Source organism: Callorhinus ursinus, unplaced genomic scaffold (assembly GCF_003265705.2).
Source record: "Callorhinus ursinus isolate GAN/ISIS: 27379988/994484 unplaced genomic scaffold, GSC_fseal_2.0 scaffold45, whole genome shotgun sequence".
Lineage (NCBI taxonomy): Eukaryota > Metazoa > Chordata > Mammalia > Carnivora > Otariidae > Callorhinus > Callorhinus ursinus.
In genome coordinates this window covers 12,391,744-12,405,909 of record NW_027397107.1, presented here as the reverse complement: position 1 = coordinate 12,405,909, position 14,166 = coordinate 12,391,744, and the positions used below count along the sequence as shown (strand labels likewise).

Here is a 14,166-nt window from a genome sequence, read left to right as displayed (position 1 = left end):
AGCCCTCTCTGTCCTGCACAGGTGGGATAAGTAAGGAAACTATGATTTACAAAAGTGAACAGTATGTGCAACCCCCGGGGCCCAGATCCTCATTGGGGCTGACTGCTGCAAAGCCTCAGTGTTCATGTCCAGTGTGAAGCCCAGCATGATTCTTAACCTCCCCTTCCACAGGCTACTGGAAGGAGTCGGTGGTTCTGTGACCTCTGTGATAAAGAAATGTCCCCTAGGCGGCAAACTGCAACCTCAAACACACACTCGGGAATCAACGGCACCACCGAGCAACTGTTAAACTGTATCCTAGTGCACGTTCTGTAATTCAGCAACAGTGTCGATTAAGAAAGTTTTCATAGGCTATCCTACAAAGGTAATCAACATTGTTTCTGAATTGCAAGTGATTAATTCATAGAATTTTAGCTCCCGAAATGTTCTCCCGGCTTAATGAATTTGACTTGAACAGGATTCGCTTGACTGATCTTCATAAACATCCTACACAGTGATATTATTACCATGCCCACTTTAGGGGTAAGGAGAGGGAAGCAAAGAGTAAGTGACTCATCCAAATTCACAGGATTTAAAGCCACAGAGTTTAGCTCCAAAGGTCCCTTAACCTCTATGCAAAATTTCACCTTCCTAAGATGTTAATATACTTTATTCAGAAGAAGCCTAGAAAATGTTCTCTGGAAAGGATCCAAGATAAAATCCAATATAGCTTCCACTAAATTCGGATGAGAAAAAGCAGGCCCTCCTTCATAACCTATTTACTCTTAGTTTATACGTTAATTCTAACAAGTTGCCTTGCTTCCTGATCAACACACACAAAATGCAGGAAACTATAAAGAGTCAAGAAAGCTGTTATATAATAGCTAACAGCCTAATATACCAGGGAAAAAGAAAATCAACATATAATGGCGGGCTGAAGATGCACAGCAGTGGGGATATTTATACAAGGACAAAAGCTCTAGAGTCACTCAGCACAAAACCTGATTGATGTCCATCACCATGACCTCCCAGTATCAAGAATATAGCAAGTTATGTTATACTCTATTGAAGAAGGCAGGCATGAATGTACAAAACACACTTGACAAAGATTTCCATCAACAAAGTTAAGATACAAAAGAGTTTTTAAGAGAGTGAATTTGTGGATTATAATCATAGAATTCGATATATGCCATATAACATATGTTGAAGAGAATTAAATAAAAATAAAACTTACATGGATGATGATTTTCTAGAGAAAAAAAAAAGAAAGTATTTAGGGTCAATTACCTGAAGTCTTCATCTGGGCTAACATTTAATGAAGATTGCTAGGCTGAAAAGAAAGTTTCATCCAAAAGAAATGGTCTACATAGCTCACTGCATCTCTCAGTACCTATAAAAGTAGATAAGGAAAAAGAACAGCTTGATCAGGCAGGGAATTTCCAGAAGCTTGTGAAGGGGAGCATCACAGCATATATGTGGAGGGGATTCCAACCCTTACTGGATGATTCTGGTCCTAGTGGTCAGTGGCATCTTAGTATGTTCATTTTTAGGTATTAAAATTTATGGAAATTTTGAAATAGAACTTATGACAAAAATACCTGGCAAGTATGCATGAGGGAAACTGGAAAAGGGGGTGAACCAGAGGGAAAGGATTAACAGCTGGATTGTGAAGCACTATGACGGCTTTTGTAGGACAGTTTGATCCTTACCCATGTTTTTGCAGACTTAACCCTGAAGATAGATAAGGGTTTTTTAGGACCTCCATGTACTCATTTCTGATACAAGAATGTTCTGAGCTCAGTGTTCTTGGCTTTTACAGTTGTCCACTGTACCACTTGTATTTTACACTTTAGCTCCATTATAGGATGGAAACTGGTCACTGATTCTTACAGGGGTTTTATACCAAAATAGAATTTAATCTGAGAGGCCCCTCCCTGCCATCTCCCCACCTTCCCTCAGCCCTTCCTCCCCATCCTAGTGGCTTCTCCTGCACTGATCTGGCCTCTACTCACGTCATCTTTTCATCAACCTTAAACCACAGCGCACCCCATCTGGTAATTGGGGACATTGGAAACAACATCTGAATATTCCAGATTCCCTGGTACTTTTAAATTAAAAATTGAGGAACACCTGGGTGGCTCAGTCAGTTAAGTGTCTGCCTTTGACTCAGGTCATGATCCCAGTGTCCTGGGATCGAGTCCCGTGTCAGGCTCCTTGCTCAGCAGGGAGCCTGCTTCTCCCTCTGCCTGCCTCTCTCTCTCTCTCTCTCTCTCTCTCCCTCTCTGACAAATAAATAAATAAAATTTTTAAAAATAACTAAATAAATAAATTTGAAATTGATTAACAAAATAGGATATGTATATACCCAAAATACGCATAAGAGACAAAGAACCCTAAACTAAAGAACATCCATAGACTCACCTCCTAGTTTCAGAAAATGAACAACAAAATGGTCTCTGAAATCCCTTTCGGTGCTTTTGAGATACCGTCCATTCCTTCCTCACCAATGTAGCCATTATGCTGAATTTTGCTGTTCTGTATCATTTTACCACATTGTTTATATGCATACTGGCAATTTCATTTTGCATGTTTTTAAGTTTTAACGACGTGAATGATAACAGTATATATTCTTTTTTCACTTGCTTTTTTTTTTTTGTACCTCAATATTACTTTCTTGGAGTTCAACCAGGGTGCTGCACTTAGCTATAATTCGTGCTGTAAAATATGCCATCATATGACTATCCACACATCCATCCTATTATTGATGAAATTAGAGTTATTTTCAACTTTTGTTATTACACATACTGCTGTCATGAACACTCTTGTTTATTCTCTTGGCTCACACATGCAGGAATTTCTCACAAAACACTTCCTCTCCCATTACTGTAGAATGTTCTAATTTTCTCCTTGTCTAGTCCCATGGGGTTTTATTATTTTCTTACATAGTCAAAGATTGCTTATATTAAGCCACATATTTATATACCCTTAATTTGCTCTTATATCTCAAATCTTCCACCTGGAATCATTTTCTATCTGCTTATGTTATGTTCTTGATAGTTTACTAATTTAGGATACATCTATTAGGGGAAAAAAGTTTGTGTTTATGTTTGTATGAAACATCTTTCATTTCTCCACCATTCTTATAAAAGATATTTTGCTGGGTATATAATTCTAGTTTGTCAATTGCTTTTCCATAGCCCACAAACTTATATTTTTTTCTGTTGTCATTAAGTAGAAGTCTGACTGTCATTCAAGATATTCAATACATTCTCTCATGCTTCTTAAAGATTCCTCTGTCTTAGGTAATACCTAATTTTTCTGAGATGTTTCTAGATGCAGGTTTGTTTTCTTTTGCTCAGAATTCATCTGGATTCTCATTGTCTGTGCATTGATTGTCTTTCAAAGTTCTCGAAAATTGTTAACCATGTCAAATACTGATGCTCTCTGATTTTTCTCTTCTCCTTCTGAAACTTGAATGAGTAAGACTATACCGGAAGATCTCAGCCTATCCTGCATGTGTATATGTAATCAGCATTAGTGAGGTACAATTTATACACAATAAGATTCACCTACTGCATGTGCATCTTTCAGTGAGTTTTGAAAAATGTACAGTTGTGTGACCGCAATCATGAGAATTACAGAATATCCATCACCACCAAAAAGTTTGTGGCCCTTTGCAGTTAATCCCCCACTCTGCCCCTTGATGCTTTGAAGCCCACTGATCTGCTTTCCATCACTATCGTCCTGCCTTTGATAGAATTTCACAGAAAGGGAAAATTTCATATACTATATATATTCTTTGTGTCCATATTCTTTTCCTTACCATTATGTTTTTATCTATGTTATTGTGTATATCAGTGGTTCCTCTTAACCTTTTAATTTGAGAAGAATCCCTTTTCATGGTTATACTACAACATGTTTACCTATTCACGCATTGATGAACATGTAGGGGTTTGGTAGTTTTTAGCTATTATGAAAACAGCTGCTCTGAACATTCAAGTACAAATCTTTGTGTGAATACATGGTTCCATCTCCATTGGGTAAATAAACTGTTTTTCCAGAGTGCCTGTGCCATTTGGCATTCCCACGGTCATGTATGAGAATTCCGGTTGCTACATAGCCTTACCAACACTTGCTATGGTCAGTCATTTTAATTTTAGCCATTCTAATAATGCATAGTGGTATTTCATTTCATTATGGGGTTTTTTTTTAAGATTTTATTTTTAAGTAATCTCTACACCCCATGTGGGGCTCAAACTTACAACCGGAGATCAAGAGCCACATGTTCTACCTACTGAGCCAGCCAGGTACCCCATTTCATTATGGTTTGATTTTGCATTTCCCTAATACTAATAATGTTCAGCATTTTTTCATGGGGTTATTTTCCAACTGTACATCTTCTTTGGTGAAATGTGAATTCAAACTTTTGTCCATTTTTTAATCATGTTTTTCTTGAGCTGTAAATGTTCTTAATTTATTCTGCATACAAGTACTTCATTGTTTGGCACGTATTTTCTCCAGTTTATTGATTGCCTTTATGTTTTCTTAACAATGTCTATTTAAGAACCAAAGCTTTTAATTTTGATGAAATGTGACTTATTATTTTTTTCTTTTATGGTTTTATGTCCAAACTATGACTTCTTTGACTACTCCAAGATCACAAAAAAATCTGCTATTTTCTTCTAGATGTTTTGGGATCTTTACTCTTATATCTAGATTTGTTTTCTGCTTTGAGTTGATTTGGTGCACACTGTGACATAAGAGCCAGGGTTCACTTTTTTAATATGGATATCCAATGGTTCAAGTAAGCATTGCCAAAAAATTGGTCCTTTCCCCATTAAATTACCTTGGCAACTTTGTAAAAAATTAACCAAATGAGTAGGTCTATTTCTAAAATCTCTATTGTGTCTTATTATTCTCTATGTGTATCCTTATGCCAATGGCACACTGTTGACTACTATAAATTTAGAATCAGTCCTTAAATCAGATTGTAACATTTTCCCCCCTTTGTTCTTTTTCAAAATTGTTCGACATGATTTGTATGTTCCACATAAATTTTAGAATTTGTTTCTCAACTTCTATTTTTGAAAAAGCTTGCAGCGACTTTGAGGTTGCAAAGAACATACAGATAGGTCAAATTATCTCTAAGTGCTTTATATATTGATAATATTTTAAATATTTTTTTAATTTCCATTTCTGATTGTGCATTGCTAGTATGTAGAAATACAATGGATTTTTTTGTTTCCAGGGACCCTGCTAAACTCACTTACTAATTCTAGAAATATCTCTACAAATTCCCTAGGTTTTTCTTTTTTTTAAAGATTTTATTTATTTATTTGAGAGAGAGAGAATGAGAGAGCACGAGAGGGAAGAGGGTCAGAGGGAGAAGCAGACTCCCTGCTGAGCAGGGAGTCCAATGTGGGACTCGATCCCGGGACTCCAGGATCATGACCTGAGCGGAAGGCAGTTGTTTAACCAACTGAGCCACCCAGGCGCCCTACATAAACAATTATGTTCTCTGTGAATAAGGACAGTCTTATTCCTTTATTATCAGTCTGTGTAACTTTTATTTCCTTGCTTTGCCTGGTCTACACTGGCTAGGACCTCCAGAATAATACTGAATAAAAGTGACGGTAAGAATGAATAGCCTTATCTAGTTACCAGTCTTAGAAAGCATTCACTCTTTCACCATTAAGTATGATGTTAGCTGCAGGGATTCTACGATAGATATCCTTTATCATGTCGAGAAAGTTCTCTTCTGTTACTAGTTTCCTAAGAATTTTTATCATGAATCTATATTAAACTGTATCAATTTTTTCAGTATCTATGGAGATGACCTTTCTTTGTGCTCTGTTAATAGAATGAATTACAATGTTTTTTTGAATGTTAAACCAACCACGTATTCTTGGCACGAGGTCCATGTGGTAATGATGTCTTATTCTGTTTATATATTGCTAAATTTGATTTTCTAAAATTTGTTAAGGACATTTGCATCTATGTCCATGAGGGAAATCAATCTGTAGTTTACTTTTCTTGTGATGAATTGATATTGTTTGGTCTTGAGGTCATGCTGGCCTCATAAAGTGAGTGAGGAGCTGTACCCTCCTATTTGCTTAACAGTTTGTGTAGAATTGTTCACTAAAGTAGACAGAGAAGCCCCTCTGGGCCAAGAATTTTCTGTGTAGGAAGGTTTTTCACCATAATTATTTAACAGATATAAAACTGTTCAGGTTACTTATTTCTTCTTCAGTGAGCTCTGGTAGATTGCATCTCTCTAAGAATTTGTCCATTTCAGAGAAGTTGTTGAATATGTTGGCATAAAGTTATTCACGGTATTATCTTATGATCCCTGTACTCTTTGCAGGATCTCTGTCAATGTTTTATCATTCCAGACATTGACTTGAGTTTTTAATTTTGCTTCTTGATCACCCTGGCTGGTGTTATATCAGTTTTATTTTTCTTTTCAAAGAACCAGGTTTGGTGTTATTGGTTTTTAGATTTATCGGTTTTATTTACCTTTTCAAAAAACCAGATTTGGGGTTTATTGATTTTTCTCTATTGTTTTTCTATATTATAGATCTCTGCCTATAATATTTCTTTTTTTATTCTGCTCACTTTGGGTTTCCTTTGTTCTTAAAATTTCTATTTTCTTAAAGTGGATAGTTAGATCTTTGATTTTGGAACCTTTCATTGTTTTCTAATAAAAATATATTGGTTTTGCTAGAGCTGCCATAGACCATAGAGTGGGTGGCATAAGCAACTGAAATTTATATTCTCACAATTCTGGAGGCTGGAAGATCAAGATCAAGGTGTAAGCAGGGTTGGTTCTGAGACCTCTCTCCTTGGCTTGCAGATGACTGTCTTCTCCCCATGTCCTCACATGGTCTCCCCCTGTGTGTCTGTGTCCTAATCTCCTCTTCTTGATCTATTGGATTAAGTCCCACTCTAATGGACTCATTTTAACTTAATTACCTCTTTACAGATACTATCTCCAAATATGGTCAAATTCTGAGGTATACAAGATTAGGACTTCAACCTATGAACTGGAACGGGTGGTGGGGAGGAGACACAATTCAGCCCACAGCAATAAGTATGCAATGCCACACATTTCTCTCCAAATGTTTTAGCTGCATACCTCAAATTTTGATATGTTGTATATTTTGATATTTTGATATGTTTTTTTTTAATTCTGTTCAGAACAAATTCAAATTTCCCTTGTGACTTTGTCCTTGACCCACGGTTTATTTAGAACAATTTTGTTTACTTTCCAAATATTTGGAGAATTTTTTTCAGACATCTTTCCCTTTCTTATTTGTAGTTGCATGTTCTGTAGGCAGAAAATGCACTTTGTATGATTTCAATGCCTTAACTTTATTGAGAGGTGTTTTGTTCAGGATTATGGTACATCTTGGGGAATGTTCCTCATACCCTTGAAATTAATGTATGTCTTTCTGGTTTTGATGATTTAAAAGTGTCACTTGGAGCACATTTGTTGATGGGGTTGTTCAAGTCTTCCATATCTTTATTGATGTCCTGTCTACTTGTTCATTCAGTTCCTGAAATATTAGTATTGAAATCTCCAACAATAATCATGGATTTATATATTTCTCCTTTCAGTTCTAATAGTTTTTGTATAATGTATTTCGAAGCTCTGTTCTTATGAGCATGCACATTTGAGATGTTATATTATCCTAATGAGAGGACTGCTTAATCAATATGAAAATGACCCTCTTTATCACTGGTGATATTCCTTGTTCTGAATTTTACTTTATCTGATATTAATATACCAATCCCAGTAGTCTGATTAGTGTTTGCACAGGATATATTTTTCCATCCTTTTGCTTTTAAACTCTCTGTATCATTATATTTGAACTGTGTTTCTCACAAACAGCATATAATCAGGCATTGTTTTTGTTAATCCATGACTATGTCTCTTTTGATTGGAGTGTTTACATCATTTACAGCTCAAGTAATTATTAATATAGTTGACCTTAAATCTGTCATCTTGCTATTTGTTTCGTATTCGTATTTATTCTGTCTGCATTTTGTTTCTATCTTTATTCTCTCCCTGCTTCTTTTGTTATTTTTATGCCATTTATGTCCACTTTTGGTTCCTTACCTTTGGCTCTTTGATTTTACTTTTTTTTTTGGTTGCTGTAGGGTTTACAACATCCATCTCTAGCTTAGCACTGATCATCTTTAAATAATGTTATAACACATCACTTATCATGCAAGAACCCTACAACAGTATATTTTCTGCTCTCTTACCCTTATGCAATGGCTGTCACCTCTTTAAATATATACTGTAAACCAGAGTATCTGGGTGGCTCAGTCAGTTAAGCATCTGCCTTCAGCTCAGGTCATGATCCCAGAGTCCCAGGATGGAGTCCCTCATCGAGTCCCTCCATCAAGCCCCTCACTGGGCTCCTGCTCAGCAGGGAGTCTGCTTCTCCTCCCTCTGCTCCTCCCACCCACTCGTGCTCTCTCTCTGACTCTCAAATAAATAAGATCTTTAAAAATTATATACTGTAAACCTAACAATGCATTGTTACTTTTTTAAAAATATTCTTTTAAGTAATCAAAAATGAGAAATATCTTTTTACTTTTTTTTATAGTTTTCCCATCTTTTTCTGGGACTCTAGTTATACTTATTTTAGACCAGTTGGCATTTTCCCACATATCATTCTCTGTTCCCTTTTTAGGAGGAAGGTGTCTTTTATTTGTTCTCTGTGTATTTCACCTTGAATAGTCTCTAACACCATGTATTCAGGTTCACTGTTCCTTTCTTCCACAGCATCTAATCTTCTATTAACCCCACCCAGTCTATAATTTTTCTTTTCAGAGATTTTTCATTTCTTAAAGTTTCATGAGTCTTTTTTCTATCTTCCATTTCTCCCCTCAACATGCTCATGTTTTCCTCTACTTTCTTGAACACATGGAGTGTCATCGTTGTTTTCATTGTCCTTCTTTGCTATTTTTATTATCTCTGTCATTTGGGGATGTGTTTCTACTCAATAACTTTTATCTTGGCTATGGTTCATATTTTCCAGCTTCTTACATGCCTGTCAAATTTGATAGGATGCCAGACATTATAAAATTTAAATTGTTGGTTGCTGAATTTTTTTTCCTTTAAATATTGTGGATTGTAGGGGGCACCTGGGTGGCTCAGTTGGTTAAACGGCAAGACACTTTTTTTTTTTTAATTTTTATTCTGTTAGTCACCATGATAGGTATTAAGGAGGGCACGTACTACATGGAGCACTGGGTGTTATACAAAAACAATGAATCATGGATTGCTACATCAAAAACGACCAGACTCTTGATATCAGCTCAGGTCATGATCTCAGTGTTATGGGATCAAGCCCTGTGTTGGGCTCCACATGCTCAGTGCAGAGTCTGCTTGAGATTCTCTCTCCCTCTCCCTCTGCCCCTCCCCCTCCTTCTCTCTCTCACTCGCTCTAAAATAAATAATTAATTAAAAATAAATCAATTTCATGGGTTGTATTCTGGTTTATAGTTAGGTTTCTTGGAATCAGTCGCATCCTTTGAAAACTTGCTTTTAGGCTTTGTTAGGGAAGGTGCAGGGTAGCCTTTAGTCTAGCATTAATTTAAATCCATTATTAAGGTGATGCCCTTTTGAGGACTTATCTGATGTCTCATGTATCATGAGGGCTTTCCACTCATGAGGGCTTGATGGGAACCAAATTATTCCAATCCTTGTTGAGGCTAGGAGTTCTTTCTGCCTATTGCTCAATGCCTAAAAACTTGTTTCATAAAATCTTGTGTTTTGCCTGGTCTTCTAGTTGGAAAAGTATAAAAATCTGGTACCTGTCACTCAATTTTGACTGAAAGCAGAAATATCTAACCCTTGAGTTTCAAATTTCAATTACTTTTAACTTCTATAATATCTGATTCTTTTATAAACCTTTTTGTTCTGTATTCAGGTTCAGGTTGCTCTTTTATATTTTGAAATTTAACAGATTTTTTTTTCACATCTGATAATTTCAACATCTGAAATCTTCAAGAATCTGATGTTTCTCTGTGCCTGCTGGCTTTCACTCAAGGGGTTCGTTTCTTTGTGCGTTTTGTAATTTTTTTTATTGTGAGTTGCTGATTTTTTTCCCAGAATTTAATTGAGAATGAGGATAAATTCTTCCAGATGGAATCAGTGTTTGCTTCTGCCAGGCATTTATGAAAATTGCCAGAATCACTTAAGCTAAAGTTTGAGAAAATTGAGATTTTTGTAGACTTCTCAGGTGGCAGGTTTGGGAGGCTGTAAACAGGCAAAAGGTCTAGCTTGTTACAATTTTTCAGGGAATATTCCCCTCTCCTCAATTTTATTCCAAGTTTTATCTCCCATGGTTATTTTTTGCACTCCCCTGCTGATGTGGGAGGTGGGTTTTTGCCCTTAAAATGATATATTTCTTTAGAATCCCAACTGTATGGAGGGTGTCTCCTATTCAGAACTCCAACTTGCATGGATGTTGAGTACTGAGTCCTACCCATGACATTTGAAACTATACAAGCAATGCCTAAGCCAATACCTAAATCAAAAGCCAGATAATAGAGGTGCCTGGGTGGCCCAGTCGGTTAAGCATCTGCCTTCAGCTCAGGTCATGATCCTAGGGTTCTGGGATCAAGCCCCGCATTGGGAGGGGGGGGTCTTTGCTCAGCAGGGAGCCTGATTCGCCCTCTCCCTTTGCTCCTCCCCCTGCTTGTACTCTCTCCCCAAATAAATAAAATCTTTAAAAATAAAAGCCAGATAATGAGTTCCACTTACTTTTCAAAGGTACCACTTTCATTTTATTTTCGCTTTATGTTCTTTTGTGTCATCATGTATGCATTTGGGGTTTTTAAAAAATATATTTGAAAAAATATATTTGGTCCAATATTTCTGTTTTCAGTGACAGAGACTGTCTAGGTGCCTCTTTCATCATACTGGCAGAAACCTAAGTATCACCATATTCTCAATTTTGACTGTAGTGTGTTTAATAAAAATATTTCAATGAAGTCAATTTTAGCATCCTTTTCTTTTACATCTGCTATAATTGCTTCATATTGAATGATCTGGAAAAAAATTCATCACTTGTTTGTCTAATATTTTATAGCTCATTATTTATATATACCTATTTAATCATTTGGAGTTTATTTTCTGAAAGATCCAAATTTATGTTTTTCAAAATAGTTAACCATTCATCTTGGCACTTTACAGTGAGCAATTTGTTTCTAGTTTGTGCTATTATCTGTATATCCTTAATTGTCATATAAGCTGTTTTCTGTCCCTGCACTATCAGTAATGGTTCGCCAAACCATCCTTGGGTCCTTCCAGCAGTATTCAGTTTCTGTAAATATTTACAATGTTTACATACCCTCTGGCAGGTTAAGCTTCACCTATTTATTCTTTCCTGCAATTTTCCTTTCTTCTTCAATGAACTTTGCAATGGTATTTCCAAGCTCACAGCAGGATTTAGACTGAGCAGTCATCAAAATGTGTAAGCCCAAGATCTGATGTTGGACTCAATCACAAAGGAACTGTACTAAATTCCCACACTAGCCCTTTCATGAGGGGTCATTTTCACAATCCCATGAAGAAAAGTCAGCCATCCCGTGACTTTTGTGGTCACTCTTAAGTAACACAGAGTCATGTGGTCAGTTTGTCATAAAACAGTCTCATTCCAGAAGTTAAGATGTTGTTTCATAGAATACCTTACATCTCAGTCTTCATCCGTATTGACACCCGTCCCCCATCACCCCTAGCCAGGGCCTGCAGTGAGGCAGAAACCCGTGGATAGGACAACGGTGTTCTGCTCCTTCCCTCTTCCTGGTTCACCCCTCCCTCTGCAAATACATGCAGTGCTGACCCCTCCAGAGTTGGCTGGTTGAAACAGAGGGAGAGATAAGGAAAGTTCTTACTGATCTGGCATTGTGAGAAGGTGGCCTTGTGTTCTGGGCATAGCTTATGTTTTTACCTGATTCATTCTCAGATGGGACATTTTCATGATCCCTTAGAATCCATCCCTGGACCATCAGGAGGGGTCTCTCACTTTCTTTCATGTGTTCAGATGCTTGGCTTTTCCAGGTGGCCACCTACTCCTTCTGTAGTCCCCCAGAAGCTAGCACCCCCTTCATCCTCTCTCCACTGAGTTCCAGTTCCCTTCACAGTGAGTCCTTTCAAACAAGTCCGTCGATAACCTCACATCTTGTTTCACACAGGTCCCACCTCCAGTCCACAGAAATATTTTCTTTGCCCCAACACACTCTGGAAGTGTTCTGCGTACAAAGCAGCCACCTTGCTTTGTGGATCAGCTCATCCACCCAACCCACCCCTGCCCAGCTCATTTCTCGCCCTTTACTCAAATAGAGGAGTCAGGCACCAGCCATTGTGGTTCTTACTGAAAGTGACATGTATGAAGTTTTTTGCATGTTTTTGTTGACCTGAAGTGATCAACACCACACACACACACACACACACACACACACACACACACACACACACTCCTTGCTCTGTATGAGGAAGTAAAGTGTTCTCAGAAAAGCTCTTTTCAAAAAAACTTCTCAAAAAAATTTCCTTCAACATCCCTGTCTTGACTCATTTATACCCTTGAAAGGTTTAAGAATCATCTAACCAGTTGTCAATCAGCCACTTCAAAATGCTTTAAGGTGGACTCTTTGGCATGTAGTACTCTTTGAGGTTTCCTTGATTTTGTTCTTGTGAACGGTTTTGATTCTCTTCTTTATTTTCTATATATTTTTGAATATACATATCTATATACTTATTTTAGATATTTAGTTATTTCTTAAATGTCATGCAGATTACAATTGATCTCCTGAGTTTATAATAATCTAGTTTGGATTGATAATATTTTAGCTTCAAAACACACACGCAAAAACCTCTGCTCCAATGAAGTACCTATTGCCCTCATGTCTCAACCCAGAAATAAGAAGAGTCGCCTTTGAAAATGGTGGTAGGCCAGGTCAAGAAGTGAGGTGAAGGGTGAACATGTCACACAGGCACTTTGAGAATGATGTGTTTGATCCTCAAACTGAGGCTCATATCACTTAACATTGTTAACTACACCTGCTCTGAGAAGCCCTAGGCTCTTACTGATCTCAGACATCCCCCTCAGAAGCCTCCTGACCACAGTGCCTGCTGTCCTTCCATACTCCCCAACTTTACCCTATTATATCTTTCCTATGCCCCCCCAGCCAGCTCCCATTTTCACCCATTATTTCCCACTTACCCTCATATTTATAACACTGTCAGGTGACCCTGCCTCTGGAATTCCTGCATGCCTCATGAAAGAGGCTCCCAAGCATTTTATAAACCTCTCCTGACTGGGAAGGGGATACTCAGCTTCATCATCAATGACTTTCCAACGGTGCTCTCCTTCCACATCACCAGGTAAGTATCCTCCTCCACAGAGAACACTCATGACCACATCCCATAGGGTGTCCACAGTTATCTGAATGGCTGCCTGGCCTTCTACAGACTTGTGACCTCACCTGTTACAGAACACAGTTCCGGGGACCCTGAGATGAACAGAAAACGTGGCTCCGCCTCCAGGCCCAGGTAGGAGAATTCATCCACAGAGTAAATAAGAACTCTCATTTATTTTTAACTTTTATCCAGTCCATGTTTAAAAAAAAAAAAAATAGGATACTAAAGACCCAGAGAGTTCTGATCCTAACCCCACATGTCCCTGGCTATCAAGAAAAGAAACGGTTGTCCTTTGCAACAACGTGCATTTCCAACACATTATCTGTAGACCAGTGTTGATGACTTAGAAGACACAGGTGTGTCATGGGGGCAAATAGACCTCAGATTAGTCGGTGAAAAACAGGATATCAGTGGAATATCTTCTCGGGTTCCTCCCCCATCTAAAGACCCAAACTTCTGATCACAGATACTTTAATTTTCCTTTTGTCTCTTCAGTTGGGTCATGAATGAGCATTGGCCTGAAGCTGAAAGAGAAGGACAGGGGGCATTTAAAGGAGAGGCAGTGAGTTGTAGACTCTCCAGAATCTCCTGGGGTCTCAAGTTCCATACCATGCCATTGATCTATCTCCATTCAAATCCAAAGACTCGGTGAAATTCTGAAGCCATATTTTGTCTTCAGACTCCTTTCCCTTCTCTGATCATTTGCAGACGGTCCTCTGTGTTGGGAAAAAGTGAGCAAAACAACGGGA

General features: G+C 37.7%; 1 long non-coding RNA gene across 1 annotated transcript in view; it reads right to left on the bottom strand.

Annotated features, from left to right (window-relative positions):
• The window catches only part of LOC112840015 (uncharacterized), a 31,724-nt gene that overhangs the window by 9,913 nt on the left and 7,645 nt on the right, over positions 1 to 14,166 (bottom strand). The window contains exon 2 of the long non-coding RNA XR_012375176.1: positions 1,267 to 1,369. This is a non-coding gene — a long non-coding RNA (uncharacterized lncRNA). The remainder of the gene's footprint in view (positions 1 to 1,266; positions 1,370 to 14,166) is intronic.